The following is a 16,194-nucleotide window of genomic DNA, read 5'->3' as shown; positions in this document are numbered from 1 at the left end:
GTACTTGAAACAGCCCAAATTAAATAAACCTTCAACATAATGTGTCATGGAAAAATAAAAAGGTCCACAAACACAAACGGAGAGTGTGACTGTGTTCTGCCATGAGAAATCCCATCATCTGGTGTTTTATTGGAAATGGAAAATGCAGCGTGAGGCCCGTTCAGCTGGGTCTAGATCAGGTGACTGAAGCAGCCATGACTAATGGTTCATACAGCTCTCATACTCATCAATCTCAGCAACCAATCGAGGCCCATGTTCTCACTGAGCGTGCTCCAATCAGGCCTGAAATCCTTTGCCACAGGATGAAGGATGATATTCTGAACTATGTTTTATTTATTCATGCTCATTTTGCCCTCAGAGGAACCTCGGCTCTTGCCAGGAAAATCTTACCTCATAGGTTTAATGCTCCCTGAATCCTTCTGTTGCACAAGTGTTTCCTTATTTTGGCAATTATCTACTCTTTCAAGTTTCAGTTCTGTGTTTGTTCCTTAAACACTTTGAGTTCAGATGGAGGTCGGTGGTAGAACTGCAAAATGTCCAGCTGGGAGGAAATAGATTAAGAAATATTCTAACTGCTAATTAATTATAGAAACACCATTTCTGAAGTAAATGAGCCACGTCTGTATTCACATGTGTGAAATGTAGCTGCAGTTCTAGTTTTATCTGCGGTCACAGTCATAAAATGTAAGCTTACAGTTTGGATCTGCAGTGTCGTACAGACCGGCTTTCATTTATTCAATTCTGTGTACTCAGATCAGTGACACTTACCATTTAATTAACACATTTAATTGACATGTTTTTACTGGAAGAGGGGATGCTAAATGTCAAATGAAAGTGATTGATTTTGGTAGATGTGACATAAAATTAAAGTACAGACTGAACATAATGTAGTCAGTGACTGAAGAGCGGGTCGCCCGCCAATCGGAAGGTCGGTGGTTCGATCCCTGGCTCCTCCAGTCCACATGTCGGAATGTCCCTGAGCAAGACACTTAGACTGTGCCATCGGTGTGTGAATGATTATTTAGATTAGATCCTGATGGGCGGGTTGGCACCTTGTATGGCCTCTGACATGTAGTATAAAGTGCTTTGAGTGGTCGGAAGACTAGAAAGGCGCTATAGAAATGCAAGTCCATTTACCATTAAGATTTCCCTTCATTGGTACTAAGGGGCCTAGAAAACAGCTCCATGCCTGACTCTGTCGTCAGTTTAAGAATTATGCCAATCAACAACTCTAAAGTTGACTCATTAACATGTTGTTCAACTCAGTCATAAACAGAATTATAAATGTTGATTATTTTAGGGTTATTTGGTGCCGGAACTATTTCTTGGTTTAGTACCATCATGCCTGTACAGAGATCTAACCGTGGCACCTTGCGTTTGTATACATTTTTTATATATCAAACTGGTGAAGGTGTTTTCTTCAATTCTTTGTGCTTTGTCTATTTGCTTAAATTACAGTGCATTGAGCTCTCTCAGCCACTGTATTTTAGTATTATTTCACTTTATTTGATTTTTTTTATTATTCCTTTAGAAATGTAGGTAACTGACAAGCCCCATGTCCAAAACTTGATGGGATTAGGGAGTTATATGTTATACAGTAAGTGCTAGGCATGATGGCATAGCTATTAAAAGATATGCAGATTGGAAAAAAAACATGGAACCACCAACAAGGAGCATCAATAAGAAGCCAAATTGCTCATCAGTTGAAGGGCAGATGGTGACCTTTGACCTATGGCAGTTAGGAGAGTTACTGCTAGGACTCCACTGATCCTAAGTTCCACCCCCCCATTTAGTTACTGTTCGTAGGTTGGACAAGCTTTATAAAAAGAAACACGGGGACGCCGGTTCCGTTTAACAGGGTGTCACAGTGTGTATTAGATTTAGGTTTCTTGGCGCCAGGCAATATAACTTCAAGAAGCCAACAGCAAGGACTTCAGTATGTGATGGAAGGATATATCCACGATGATAAACTTTACTCGGGTAACTTTTTCCCGTAGGGATGCTGGAGGTTATGTCTAGCAATATACAGTATATGCTGGAGGCCCAAGCCGTATTGTTGGAGGGAAGGGAGACACAGGAGAACCAGAACCAGGACTGCACGGGTAAGACTGTCGGAATGTCGGATTGCCGTATTCCAATTGTTGGATGGTTTGTAGACATTGGTTGTAGCAGCAGGTACATTGTGGGATTTTGGTTCTGAATCGCTGCTACAATCAGAGTTTGGATGCAAGCTGTCTATCAACCCCAAAGTTCTAAATTGTCTGTTAGTGGACGAGTCTCACAGTGCGATCTAGGACAATTGCTTTGCATTGAGAACCAAAGATTTCACCACGTTGCTGTAACTATTGTCAAATTTAGTCTGGGAAAGCCCCAGACTAATTTTACAGAATATAGGGACATTTAGACAGGAGATTCAGGCTGCAATCGTCTGTCATAGTTCACAGCTAAAGCAAAATGCAGCATAAAGTTTCATGTCAACCGGCGAGAACGATTAGATCTTTATTTCAATGCAACTGATTAAACCTGATTAAAGGAAGGTTATCAGTTGGGTGTCTTGTATTTTATCAAAGCGTGTCACACATTTGAAGTTCAACTAGTCACGCCGACTCCCACTAACTGAGTAAATAATGTTTTTAGCACTCAGTCAGCATGATGTCTCTGTCCTGCTTTGGTTCACACTCCTTAATCAGCGTCTGGTTGACACATCCCTGCCTTCTGCCTCGTCTCCGTCAGGACCTCCGTCTGAAGGCTGTCCGTCTGAGTGCCCGCTGCAAAGACCTTGCAAAGATAGGACGCTCAAACGAACGTGCACCCGCAGACAGATATCCATATGCTCAAGATAGTACTGACGATTAGTGTTATCAGTCCTGGCGTGCAGAGTAAGCAGCGAGCCTTGAGACAGATCAGCGTGTGGCGGGACGAGGGGGCGGTCAGTGTCATCGCTGCATGGTCAGACATGAGTCAGAGCTGAGTCAGCAGTTTGGCTGCAAACATGAAGGAGAATTATCAACTGTCTGTCCTCGCTGCAGAACCTTCGTGGTTTCATTTTGACACCTTTTTTGACCTTATAGTTGGAGGATGGTCATCAGTCTGTCCGTCTGTTCCCTACTTTGATCCAGAGTAAGATATCACGATATTAACTGGCCAGACTGACTTGACATTTACAGCGAATATTCATGACTTCAGATTGTTTTATTTGACTCAAACCAGTCCTGGTTGGATACAGGACTTTGTCTGTACGGCAATATTATTATTTTGAATAATTACAATGTGAAACTATCTTGTATTAAATTGAGTGTGTGATAAATGGAACACTGATGTTGGGTGATAAATAGTTCTGGCTATCAGTCAGTGTTCCAGTTCATCCCAAAGGTGTAAGATGGCGTTGAGGTCAGGGCTCTGTGCAGAGAAGTAAAGTTCTTCCACATCAAACTGTAAAGACCCAGTGGGCAACTCCGGCTCTGAAAAGTGAAGCTAATGTTGAAGTGCCTTAAACTTGCATTCTTTCTAATAGCCAGCAGGGGGCGGCACATCTGGTTGCAAAAAGAAGTCTGATTGTATAGAAGTCTATGAGAAAATGAGCCTACTTCTCACTTGATTTATTACCTCAGTAAACATTGTAAACATGAGTTTATGGTCTCAATCACTAGTTTCAAGTCTTCTTCAATACAGCATGATGTTCATTTAATAAATTATGGTCCCATTTAGAGTCAAATAGACCATAAACTTTATACATTTCACAGTGTGTTTTCAGTTCATGAAAGTTAATCATAACCTGTTTAGTCACCAAAAAATGTCTTATTCGGTAAATGTTTGGTTGTACTTAGCTCCACCCTCTCGTGTCACTTCTGGTTGCAAATAACCAGATGGCGACAGCCAAAAACCAAGATGGCGACGGGAAATACCGATCGCAAGCCTTCAAAATGGCAGTCCACAAACCAATGGATGACGTCACAGTGACTACGTCCACTTCTTACATCAGACCATTCCTTTATGGAGCTGGCTTTATGCACAAGCGCATTGTCATGTTGGAACAGGAAAGGGACACAAACTGTTGACACAAAGTTAAAGAATACTTCTGCCTAAAATATCATTGTGTGGTGCAGCATTAAGACTTCCCTTCATTGGGCCTAAGGGGCCGAGAAAAACGTACACAGAAGTATGTAGACACCCGTGTCCACTAGTGTTATTCTCAAACTTTTTATTTATTTACATTCTTTGTGATCAGTTTAAGTTTATTAAGAAAAATGAATGCCTTTATATCCATATAAAAATAGGTATGAAGGGTGGAAAAGAGACAGTGGAAGGTAGTGTTGAAGGTATGTCAAACAGCAGAGTGTTTCTTTCTTTCTGCCACACATGTCCTTATAAGGCTGCTGGAATCGCCCGGTCTGGTCCGTGGAAGCCGAGGGCCTCATTAAAGAATTTAGCCGAACCAAAATAAAGTCAACATTTATTGAGCGTTAAAGAAAACTGAATATGAAAGGAAAGAAGTAAAGGATGAGGGGGGGTGGAGATGGGCGGAGGTGGGCCCGGCCCTGCCAGCGTATGTGTTGTTATTTTTGGGAGCTGTGAATGGAGCTGTTTTTGTGCAGCTATGGGCGGTGTGTCCGTACATTATGTATGTGTGTGTATGTTAGAACGTACTGGAAGCAGACTGAAAGACTGGCCTTCGTCTGGAGCGAGCAGCTGGCATGTGAGGAAGAACACCTGTGACTTTAGCTTTCAGAGTGTTGGAGCTTCAGTGGAGCCCACCTCAGAGAGAAGGAGACAGAGCTGCCTTCACTGCTCACAACACGTGCCGTCCAGATGAAACTCAATGCTGGAAACTCTGCTAAGATCCTTTACTTTTAATAAAAAAGTAATGCAAATGTTCACCACTGAAAGTTAAGGTCTTCATAACTTAGAAAAACACAGACATTTCCGGAACTGTGCAAGCTTTCTTCCTCAGCTTCAGAGATCAAAATCAATTTTTTTTTACCTGTGTGTCCAATAGGCTGTGTTTAGCACAAAGACCTGAAGCAGGGGGAACCTGCTAGCCTTGCTCCATCAAAACTTGAAAAAAACACTTCCAACAATTGTAAAGCTGTGTGATTTACACATTGCATCTCAACAGTTCATCCTAAAATCAAGTGGGTTAGTTTACAATAGAGTTAAGACAAAGGTGACCATATTTTCAAACCCCCAAACTGGGACCCTTAAGTGTACTGCACGTTCATGCATGCTCACATGTATGTGCTTATGCACGCACCATCGGCGTTTTCATCAGGACAGTTATTTCAGCGCTTCGCACACCTATACCGAACACATCTTTCAACACCATGGACAACACCTCAGCAGACTTAATGATGTTTTGTCTCCCAAATCCACCAAAAATAGTTTATTTGAAACAAATTGTGTCTAAAAAATATCAGAAATTTAAAAAAAGGGAGGGAACAAAATCAGTCACATCTGTAGCAACATACGCAATGACAGGGACAAACATTTTCACAACACTGAAGCAGTTTTCAGTTCTCCAAAACTCTGTGAGAAGAATCATTATTCACCAGGATACTTTGAGTTGACCAAGTGAATATTATTTGCATCTTGTCAACAACTTGTTTAAGGTATTTTAACATTGACATATAGCTGCGGTACATAAATATGCCTCGATACATATGGAAGAGGTACGTAGAGTCATACAGAGACATAAATCAGATGGTGATGATTCCGACGTATGGAGATTCAGGCTGCTCTTTAGGTAGTCAGACATGCATGTGCAGTACATTTATGCAAATACAATGCAAATATACACTATATGCATGCAACAGAAATGCCCAGTATGCGAATCAGACTCACAGACCCTGCAGTACAAGACTTTTTAAATGTATTAGTGAGTGTGTATGTGTGTAAAAGTGTATATACCTGCATATATACATTACATAAGAATTCCCCTGAGTGTAGTTTTGTGAATTCCTTTTGAATACCCGTGTGTGTGTTTGTAGGTCTATTCTGCTTAGTGTGCAGTCTTACCAAAATACCTCCTCCTACACCTCTGTCTCCATCGTTTTCTTCTTTATCTGCTCTCTCTCTTTCTTCTGTCTTTCTAGACGGCCCGGTGCCCTCCCTGGCATGCCGGCTGATTCAGTCCTCATCACGACTTATTAGCAGGGTGGTAAATATTTGTGCCCGTGGTTGGCACGGCGGCCAGCTGCAAACTCATTATCACTTTATTATTCTCTGTGTCTGCCTCTAATTTATTCCCCTGCTGCCGCCACTGTGCTCTGTGCCGGCCTGCTGTGCCTGCCTGCCGGGCCTCGAGAGCATGCCCGAACCCCCGCCACCCCCCCACTCACATAATCGCCCCTCTGCTGAAAGGCTGTGGGAAGATGAGATGGGGTGGGAAAGATTGAGGGGAGGGATGGAGAGAAAATAGTGGTTATTGGGGAGAGATGGATGGAGGTGTAGGCAGAACAGGAGCTCATTAGAGCGATGCTGATTTGGGAGAGGGGAGTCAACCTGCTGCAGGCAGTGACCCTGAAAGCCAGTTGTACAGTCAAGTCAGCATTCTGCCTGTTTTTGTACTGTAGGGCATCTGCTGGAGAATGCACACAGAATATAGTTTCTATGTCTTCTGCACATTTTAAACTCCCTTAGCTACAGCTGTCAATCAACAGGTAAATCTGTCTTCCTCCAGCAGCTCGCTGGAGTTCAGGGATGATGATGATACATTATAGTAAAATGGCCATGAGCTGTACCACAGGGATGGAGTCACGCCACCAGAGTCGGAGTAACAGAGAGGCTATCGGGTTAATTATAGCCATTTAAATAATGTGTTACCTACTGTCATTGGGGATATGTTACCCTGCATTTTATGTTTCAATCAAAAATGATGTAAAATGGCAACAATTATTTGCCCATCAGTGAAATATTTTCAATAAGTAATGTAGGCTGTAAACTAAATCTACTGTATGGTGTTATTCATTCAGATCAGATGTGGGTCATTAGGGGCCTACTACGTTGTAAAAGTTAAGGCGAAACTTAAAAACTACACATTCTTTCATACAACATGTTGTAAAACTGCATATAATGTTACGTTTTGAACACAAACAAAAGGGCTTCTTTAGGTTTAGGCAACAAAAAAACAAAAAAAATTGGTTTAGGCAACAAAAACACTTAGTCTTGGTTTCAGACTTGAGGCAAACCCCAGCCTCCTGGGTGGAAACCCTGTGTTTTGTGTCCCCGCACCCGACCTTCACCCCATATGGAGTTTCACGCTGTCTATACTTCAGCGCCTGACTTCCGCTTCTGCTCCTATAGTACTTACTACGGTCGGTAGAGGTGGCTGTTGTTCTTTTATGCCTTCTTTCGGTGATCTACCATGTGAATAGATGATAAAACCCACTATTGGGTGTAGTAGGCCCCTATCGACCCACATCTATGGTGCTTATAGCGACTGATAACGCCTAATTAATACCTGACAACAGTCTAAGCAGCTGTGATGGAAGACTTAAAATGTATTGTCTTACACTTTAAAATGGTATTCAAGCATGTCATTTTCACCTGGGAGGAAAGGAACCTACAGCTTCAGTAGTTACAGTTTCCCTCCGAGGACGCTGAGGTCATGCCCTCAGTGCGTTTTTCTGTGAATTTGGTATTTATAAGCAACCCTGTAGGACTTTAGATTATACAATAAAACACATTTCAAGGCGCAGGATTCCAGTATATTTGGTCACGGTATCTTTCCACCGACTCTGAGAATTTCTTTACCGGTGGTGTGGAGATGGCTGTGAAACAAGATTTAGACCTCATGTTGGGAAATAAAACATTAAATCTTGATTTTTAATTTTCTCATACAAGGGAATAATGTTCTCTTGTTTTAGTTAGTTTAGAAGCAGTAGTTGATTTTCAGAGAACTGCTCCACTCGTGACTTTAGCATTTCTAAAATCCTGGTATCGGCCCTGAGTCTTGGTTTTATTTACTTATTAAAATCCCTCTTAACAGTTTTCTCTAACTCTAGCAGCCCAAATCCAGAACAGAGAAGGTCTGAGTTGATAAAAATGTTGATACTAGGGCTGTCAATCAATTAAAATATTTAATCGCATGATTGTCCATGATTAATTGCGATTAATCGCAAATTAATCACACATTTTTGTATCTGTTCAAAATGTACCTTAAAGGGAGATTTGTCAAGTATTTAATACTCTTATCAACATGGGAGTGGGCAAATATGTTGCTTTATGCAAATGTATGTATATATTTATTATTGGAAATCCATTAACAACATAAAACAATGACAAATATTGTCCAGAAACCCTCACAGGTACTGCATTTAGCATAAAAAATAAGCTCAAATCATAACATGGCAAACTGCAGCCCAACAGGCAACAACAGCTGTCAGTGTGTCAGTGTGCTGACTTGACTATGACTTTCCCCAAACTGCATGTGATTATCATAAAGTGGCCATGTCTGTAAAGGGGAGACTCGTGGGTACCCATAGAACCCATTTTCATTCACATATCTTGAGGTCAGAGGACCAGGGACCCCTTTGAAAATGGCCATGCCAGTTTTTCCTCGCCAAAATTTTACGTAAGTTCGGAGCGTTATTTCCCGACAAGCTATATGGTTGGTACCAATGGATTTTTTAGATTTTATGGTTTCATATGGATTCACTTTAAAACTGAGCCCGCTACAACCTCCAGAAGATTGATTGTGTTAATGCGTTAAATAAAATAGCGGCGTTAAAAAAATTTGTTATTATTTTGTCAACTTTGACAGCCCTAGTTGATATATACCCTTCTAGGTTGCCTTCGATTATTATAGTGCTTTGTGAACTGTTTTATCCTGGGATTTTACTCCTCAAGCTGCAAACCGACTGCCCTACCCTCTGATTGGTGGAGGTTGTTGAGGCCGAATGCAGCCTGAGGGCAAAGGCTGAATAAAAGTACTGAGAACTTTTCTGTTTTTCATGTAAAAAATATTTAATCTGTATTCCAACTGTATTTATTTTGTTTAGTTAATACTCCCTAACAATGCTAGACCTGAACAAACACAATGTTCAAAAACAAGGCAGCCAGAAATATCAGGTCTCTAGTAGTGAAAGATTAGTTTGATTGGTAGAGACCACCTGACACTGATTTATTTTTATGTGTAGTTTGTTGATTAATAATACAGTAATGTAGACAATTTTTAAATTGACCAATGACCGTTTTATTTATGTTCCCCCACTTCTGAAACCAAAAAAACAAAAGCCCTCAATGGTTTGTCTATACATTATGTATTAACCGATTTTCCCCGTGGGAAGTGCAGCACACTAATTAAGAGTCACATTGGGATGTGAGAGCGTGTTAATTAACAGCTCCTTAAACACAAACATTTAGCTCCATCTCACACTCTCAGACACTAAAGCAGTCATCCTGAGAGGCAAATGTCAGTTCACAACAGACAACAAGGCGAGCTGTTATTGCCGTGAGGAATGAAAGCTTCTCCTCGCAGACACAAAATGGTCTGCGAGCGCCGCAGTTGATGCTATCAAAAGCGTCTCAAAAGTGGGAAGAGCATGTAATTGAAAAGTTCGTAAAGGTCTCGAGTAACATTCAGCTGAGCCTTGACGGCTGCTGCACTCAGCCTTCTGAGAGTCAACATGTGAAAGCGTCCACTTCCGCAAAGCAGAGAAGAATTTCAGCAAGCAGGAATAATGAGATGGAAACTTTTATTAAGTGCTGAAAAGCGAGCTTGGGCTGGTTGCATAGTTGGAGTTTTAGGCTTCCAAGGTTCTTTCAATAAAAGTCCTGTTCATTTTCTGTATAGACAAAGTCCAATGACTGACAATTGGAGCACTTCAAGTCTGAGATGGAAATGAACCATCAGTACAAAAGATGAATAACTGTCAGAAAATATAAGAAATATATCAAAAATATGCTTTGATACAAAGTCAAAGGTAAGAACCTGTGGACATACAAACATAAATAGGGAGGTAAAGTAAGGGTGTTTTCACATTAGGTATGACTGATCCGTACCGTGCCCGAGTAGGATTGCCTTCTCCGCTCAGCTTTCACATTAGTAAAGTTGTTCCGTATCCGAGTACACTTGCGTCATCACCCACGTGTATTTGTTTATGTTGAGATCAGCTGTATAGTGGTGGAGTATCATAAAACACTTCATTCAAACTGGACAGAAACTCATCAAAACTGTTGTCGTTAGTGTTTCCAACTATCACCAACTCTGGTTTGGTCGAAATAAACCTCTTATTTCACAGAGTTTGATATGAAAATATGTCGACTCTACACGTTGTTTCCCCCCGCTGTCTCTCTCTAAACTAGCTAAATAAAATAACAAACACCGCCTACTATTGTTTATATTTTAACGAAACTCTCATCTACCTTCCTGCTTTATCACGTGTAGTTCAGAGAATGAGATCGGCGCATGCTGTGCGCATATACAGATTCCGGAGGAGACCGCCGGTGTTGAAAAAAGCCTGCCCTTTCACAACTACTTGCTGACTGCTAAAGTAACTCACGTTAAATAGCAGTCCACTTCGGTGTTTTGGTATGGTTGGCTTTCACACCTGATGCGAACCACACCCGAGTACACATGAACCGTACTCCAGACCACCTTTTCAAGTTGGACTCGAGTACGGATCGACGAACCGTGCCCGAGTACGGTACGGAGCGTTCACACTAATCAAATGAACTGGACTTTGGGGACAAGTGTACTCAGATCCGGGCCATCCAACATTGGAACATCCAATCACTGAGCTTAAAATTCTGTTGCTTCTAGTTCCAGTCCAGTCTGTACCACCTACAGGCAAGTGAAGTAACATGCAGATGTAGACATGTTGATGTTGCCAGGCAAGGAATGTAATAGCTTTTGTGATTTTAACAGTTGGGTCATGTAACAAAGTATTAACGGGTCAGTTCACCCAAGTTACACAACTGTTTTTTCACTTACCTCTATAGTCGTGTCTTTTCATAGAGATAATTTTGTTTCATGTGTCCAGGCTTTGTGATATCAGTTTCTTATTTCTGACTCCAACCTAATACACTGGAGGTAAATAGAATTTAGTTTGTTGCTCATGGCATTGAAGTATAACATTGTTAGCCAGTTTGCACAAAAAGGCCACGATAATGCGCAAGGCGTTTAGCGATTCATTAAGTACGCCTTTCTTGATTTACGTGTGTCATTTGTAGGCCATATATCCTGTACTGACTGTAATGTAAATGCATCCGTGTATAAATGCTACGGTAAGGGGTAGTAACGTAGTATAACATAAGAAAGACCACCGGATGGGTCCAACAAACACAGGACTGTTAACTAGGGGTGACGATACCTTGTTCCAAGATGGTGCTCCATTCTTTCCTGTGAAAGTTGCTCAATGAGAGTTGAAAAGGTGTTTATGTCACTCTAAAAAATGTATTCATCGTTATATAGCCAGACCTTCTGTAATGATTGTGTGTGGGGAAAAAGTATTTTTTGGCCAGTGGGTATCATGATCCTGAGTGTGGCCTAAAGGTTTGTTCTATTTCTGCAATTCTAAGCTGCTGCTGCTGTTACTTCCTTTTGATGTGGTTAAGAATGGAAAAACATGACAAATCCAAAATAAGACATTATGTATGTGATAATATGTAAGTGCTTGAACACTGCTATACGTGCGATGTTGATAGGAAATGATTTAATGCTGCAGTGTATCTGTGTTTTCATCTTGACTTCACATGTGACAGAGATCATGAACACACAGATGGGGAGTGAAACTAATGCCTGTATGTCTTTGTCTGCTCATTCATGCATTGAGCTGGAGTCTTCTTTATGAGGCTCTATTGTTCTCCGCCAGCTGTCCTGGTCCAGATCTGTAGATTAAAGTCATTAATCTTGTCAAACAACATACCTGCAGATATCTCATTCTCATGAGGGCTGCAGATGAAGTGTCTGCGACAGACTCTGGATCCCTCTGAAGCCCTGATAAAGCTCTGTTAATTGACATGCTAATTGGATGTGTATCATGGTTTCTGTATGATCAATGCAGGATGAGCCCGTGCGAGGCAATTAACTTCTGTGATGGTGCAGAGATGCTGTGAACAAAAGCCTCTTGGGTCTGGAGTTACAGGCATGCATGGAAGGGTAAAATATCTGTCTTTGTTTGATTTCTGGTAACAACCTTTTTGCCATCTTTGAGAGCCTGAAAAAAAAAAAATGAAAAAAAAAAATGTATGTATATATATATATATATATATATATATATATGTATATATATAATATGTATATATATATATATATATATATATATATATGTATATATATAATATGTATATATATGTATATATATATACTATATATATATATATATATATATATATGTATATGTATATATATATATATATATATATATATGTATATGTATATATATATATATGTATATATATGTATATATATAATATATATATATATATATATATATATATATATATACATATATGTATATATAATATATATTTATATATATATATATATATTATATATATATACACACACACATATATAATATATATATAATATATTATATATATATAATATATATAATATATTATATTATATATATTAAAAATGTTACTGAAATATGATAAAACACACTTATAAAACAGTTAAAACTAGAATTTTAGGTCTGTCTCTCCTATTACCCCGTTTCAAATAAAAACCTGTTTTTTGTATTGTAACGGTAACCTACTGTTTTATTGTAGTGCCCATTAGTGTGATTATCAGCCGGTGTGTCATTATTCCGCCATTCGCACCTGCCATGGGGTCCAGTCCGGGGAGAGTCTGTGTACGATACGATCACTTCTTTATAATCTTTCCACATTACACATTTTTCTCTGTAGTTGAGGTGAATAAAGGAGAATTTACAGCAACAAGTTAGCCTTTTGAATGTTTATTATTTTATACACATGATTTTATATACCTTTCCCTGCTATTACCCTGTTGAAAAACTTTTTTAAAACACTATAGGCAACACTTTTCCATAAGATTTCTTGGATTAAGTAAGTTTTATAAAGTGTTGGCACTTGCAGTGTCACAGCAGAGTGCAGAAGAAAGATGGTGCTGGTTAATGGGGCCCTGAGCTGCAGACCATGACAGGTCTCTTCCAAACTTTAAGTCCCGTAGTTCAGAGCAGTCAGTCAGGTCTACAATACTTGTCAATGTTCCTAATCGTCTGTCTCGCTGTCGTCTCTATAATGGTTTAGTTTTGCTCTGCAGGGCCATATAGGGCCATACAGGGATAACTACGGCTTTAAAGTTGTCTTTAAGTGTTCCACTAAAACAACATGTGATTGATTCTTTCTATTTATTCTAAAGCACATGACTAGCTGAAGGGTAGACTTTCAGATATAAGCTTTGATGACAAATCTATAAAAGTTTAAGTCATGGATACAAGTACATAAAACTTTCTCCAAGCTATTTGTTGATGCCTTTATGAATGTATGAATTCAGAATCACTGACTGCATGCAATGCAACTTCTGAGTTGACACTGTCCCAGTTTGCACTCACATTGCAGCTTGTTTATCTCCTGCTGTCCCTGCTTGCTCCCTGTGCAGCTATTTCTCAGTATATTATGTCAACCGAACAAGTTGATTTGAAACTTATTTCCTATATTCACACTATATATATATGTACTTGTTAACACAAGCACGTACTCTGGATGAACAGACCTCTGCAGGCCGAACAAACACAGAAACGACAGGAACACCATTTCTCAGCGCTGCTGTAGAAGTGAAGACTCTGTTGGCCCAATCTGTCAGATACGTGTCAGAAGTATTTTTTTTATTTCATAATCTATAAATTCTTAGTTAAACGAAAGCAAAGTATGCTTACAATTCATAAATGTACAATTTATAGGTTCACAGGTATCTGCTAAAGCGAACAGAAACCACAACCTAAACATAATTTTGTCCTGTTACCAGCTGTGAAAAGGACAGGATGGCCCATGCTTTCTGGCTTCTTCTCGCTGCTTTCTTTATATGGTTCTGGTGACAAGAGATGGCGATGTTGGCATTCATCTGTGTACTTTTGTACTTCTTTGTGTTTGTTGTTGTTTTTTTATTCATAGCTGTAATTTTCTGTAGTAGTGCAGTGACCGTTCGGAGCGGGCTGATTGCTTGGCCCCTGGAAGTTGTGCTTGCAGTATTGTTGAGAACCGCAGTATGGCTGCTTGCATCTGCCAAATGTCTTCACATTTGGCAGATGCAAGCAGCCATACCGCAGTTGATTGGATGAACGGTTCTCGAGATATGCGGACGGCAGTCATACATAGGCCTACTTAGACAGACGGACAGAGAATACATAATATCCAGGGAAAAAATAGAGACTTGCAGTTCAACAGTTACAGGCCAAAATGTAAAGTGCATTGTTAGAGCGCCACCATCTGGCCAAAATAGCACCACATGTGACACTGCATTCCCTTGGGTCCTGAGCGATACACCTTCCAAGTGTGAAGTCAATCGGATGAGCGGTTCTCGAGATATGCGAAGGACATACTGACAGAGATTCCTTCCTTTATAGTTAGATTTTTTATTCATTGCCCATCAGTCCCAGTGGGATGCCTGTCTCCCACCTTCTGTTTAGCTGAGGCTTGTTCATGAACTATCGGTGTATCAGTCAAGATATCAATAGCACTGATCCTTATGAGCAAACTGAGCTATCATGCTTGGTTATCACATCCTCCTTACATGTTATTATGGTGGTCCAAGCAGCATGTATATATCGAAGTTTGGTTGTGTCCCATTCTCATTAATTGGGGAAGAGGCCGCAAAGATTTAGTCAGAGATGGACTATTTGCTGGTAGTTTTTATTGGTCATGATGCTTTTGTATACATTTCACATTTTAGATGTTGGCACTTGATCCCGTGAAGTCAGTGACATGGTTTGATCTTGAGTGAAAGTTGAGTAAAGTCTTGTTGTTGCACTTTATCAATATTTGCCTACGTTATTCATTGGTTCTGATGCTGTTTGTAAGCCCATAGTTGCTCTCAGTTTCACCAAAAACCTCCCAGATCACCTCCCTGATCAGTTGGATTACTGCTCTGTAATGAGTTATCATATTTGACACCTTCTGAATTCTGATAAAATGTATTTTATAAACACAATTTTCTAGACTAACCTACATTTAGTGTATATAAAGCACATATTTCTTCATTTTCAAACAGCCCTGATTGTCCACAAAAAAAGAAAATGTCAAGTAAAATTGAATCTAATGAGATACTTTGAGAGGCAGATAAATGCAAATAGCACAAAAACACGATTTTCTTTTTTTGGCCTATAGGACTGCAAGGATTGAAGCTTTACTAAAAGCCCTTAAAGGCAAGATTACAGATATACTGTATAAACCATATTCTCATATGATTGCCAGTCTTCTAATGATTCTTTGAAGTCTGTATGGCAACGTGATCTGGATGTTTAGTCCTGCAGATTAATCAGCATGTTGATGGAAAATATAATCTCCAATTTGCCTCTGGAAACAAGTTTCCTCATATTTTAAATCTTTCTCTCATGAAGCTACTTTTATTCTTATGTTTTGGCTCTACAACCTTATCCAAAAATACTGGAGGGACACACACTTCTCTATATACATTTTTAATATAAGCAGTAATATCATCAGCAGTAATTTAACACGTCCATCCCATATTTTTTTTAAACCTTTTTTTCGTGTCCAAAATTAGCTCATTGGTAAATCCTTCCTTCCTTTATATGGTGAGGGGGAGCAACATGTTTTCCAGAGCCGAGGACACAGGAGATACAATTTCTCAGTTGAGTTCCTTCCTTAAAAACATAAAATCCTCCAGCTTTACCCCTAAAGAGGAGATGATGGGAGCACATATTCCCACTGGATGCCAGTCTCATTAAAAAGAGCTCGGTATAAAGCATCATTCTGATGCCCGGTTTTGAAAATGCTCATTAGAAAGTGTGTGCGGTGTTTTTGGAGGTCCCCACCAAACCTCAGAGCCATTACCGCCATTAACCTATCAACCACCCTGCCCTCAAACCGAGTCCCAGTTAAACCCATTTAGACCAGTACAGGCTCTCTCACATACACACATACTTCTACACCTGGATGAATGTCTGCTGAGGCCTCCATCAAGTCTAGCTCACAAGAGGCTCTCTGTATTGTTGTGTTTCAGTCAGGATCATTTCAAGCATTGCAGTAGACAGAATCCAGACTTCTGAA

This window comes from Sebastes fasciatus, chromosome 5, assembly GCF_043250625.1.
Source record: "Sebastes fasciatus isolate fSebFas1 chromosome 5, fSebFas1.pri, whole genome shotgun sequence".
In the NCBI taxonomy this organism is placed as follows: domain Eukaryota; kingdom Metazoa; phylum Chordata; class Actinopteri; order Perciformes; family Sebastidae; genus Sebastes; species Sebastes fasciatus.
Note: the sequence above shows the minus strand (reverse complement) of the source record.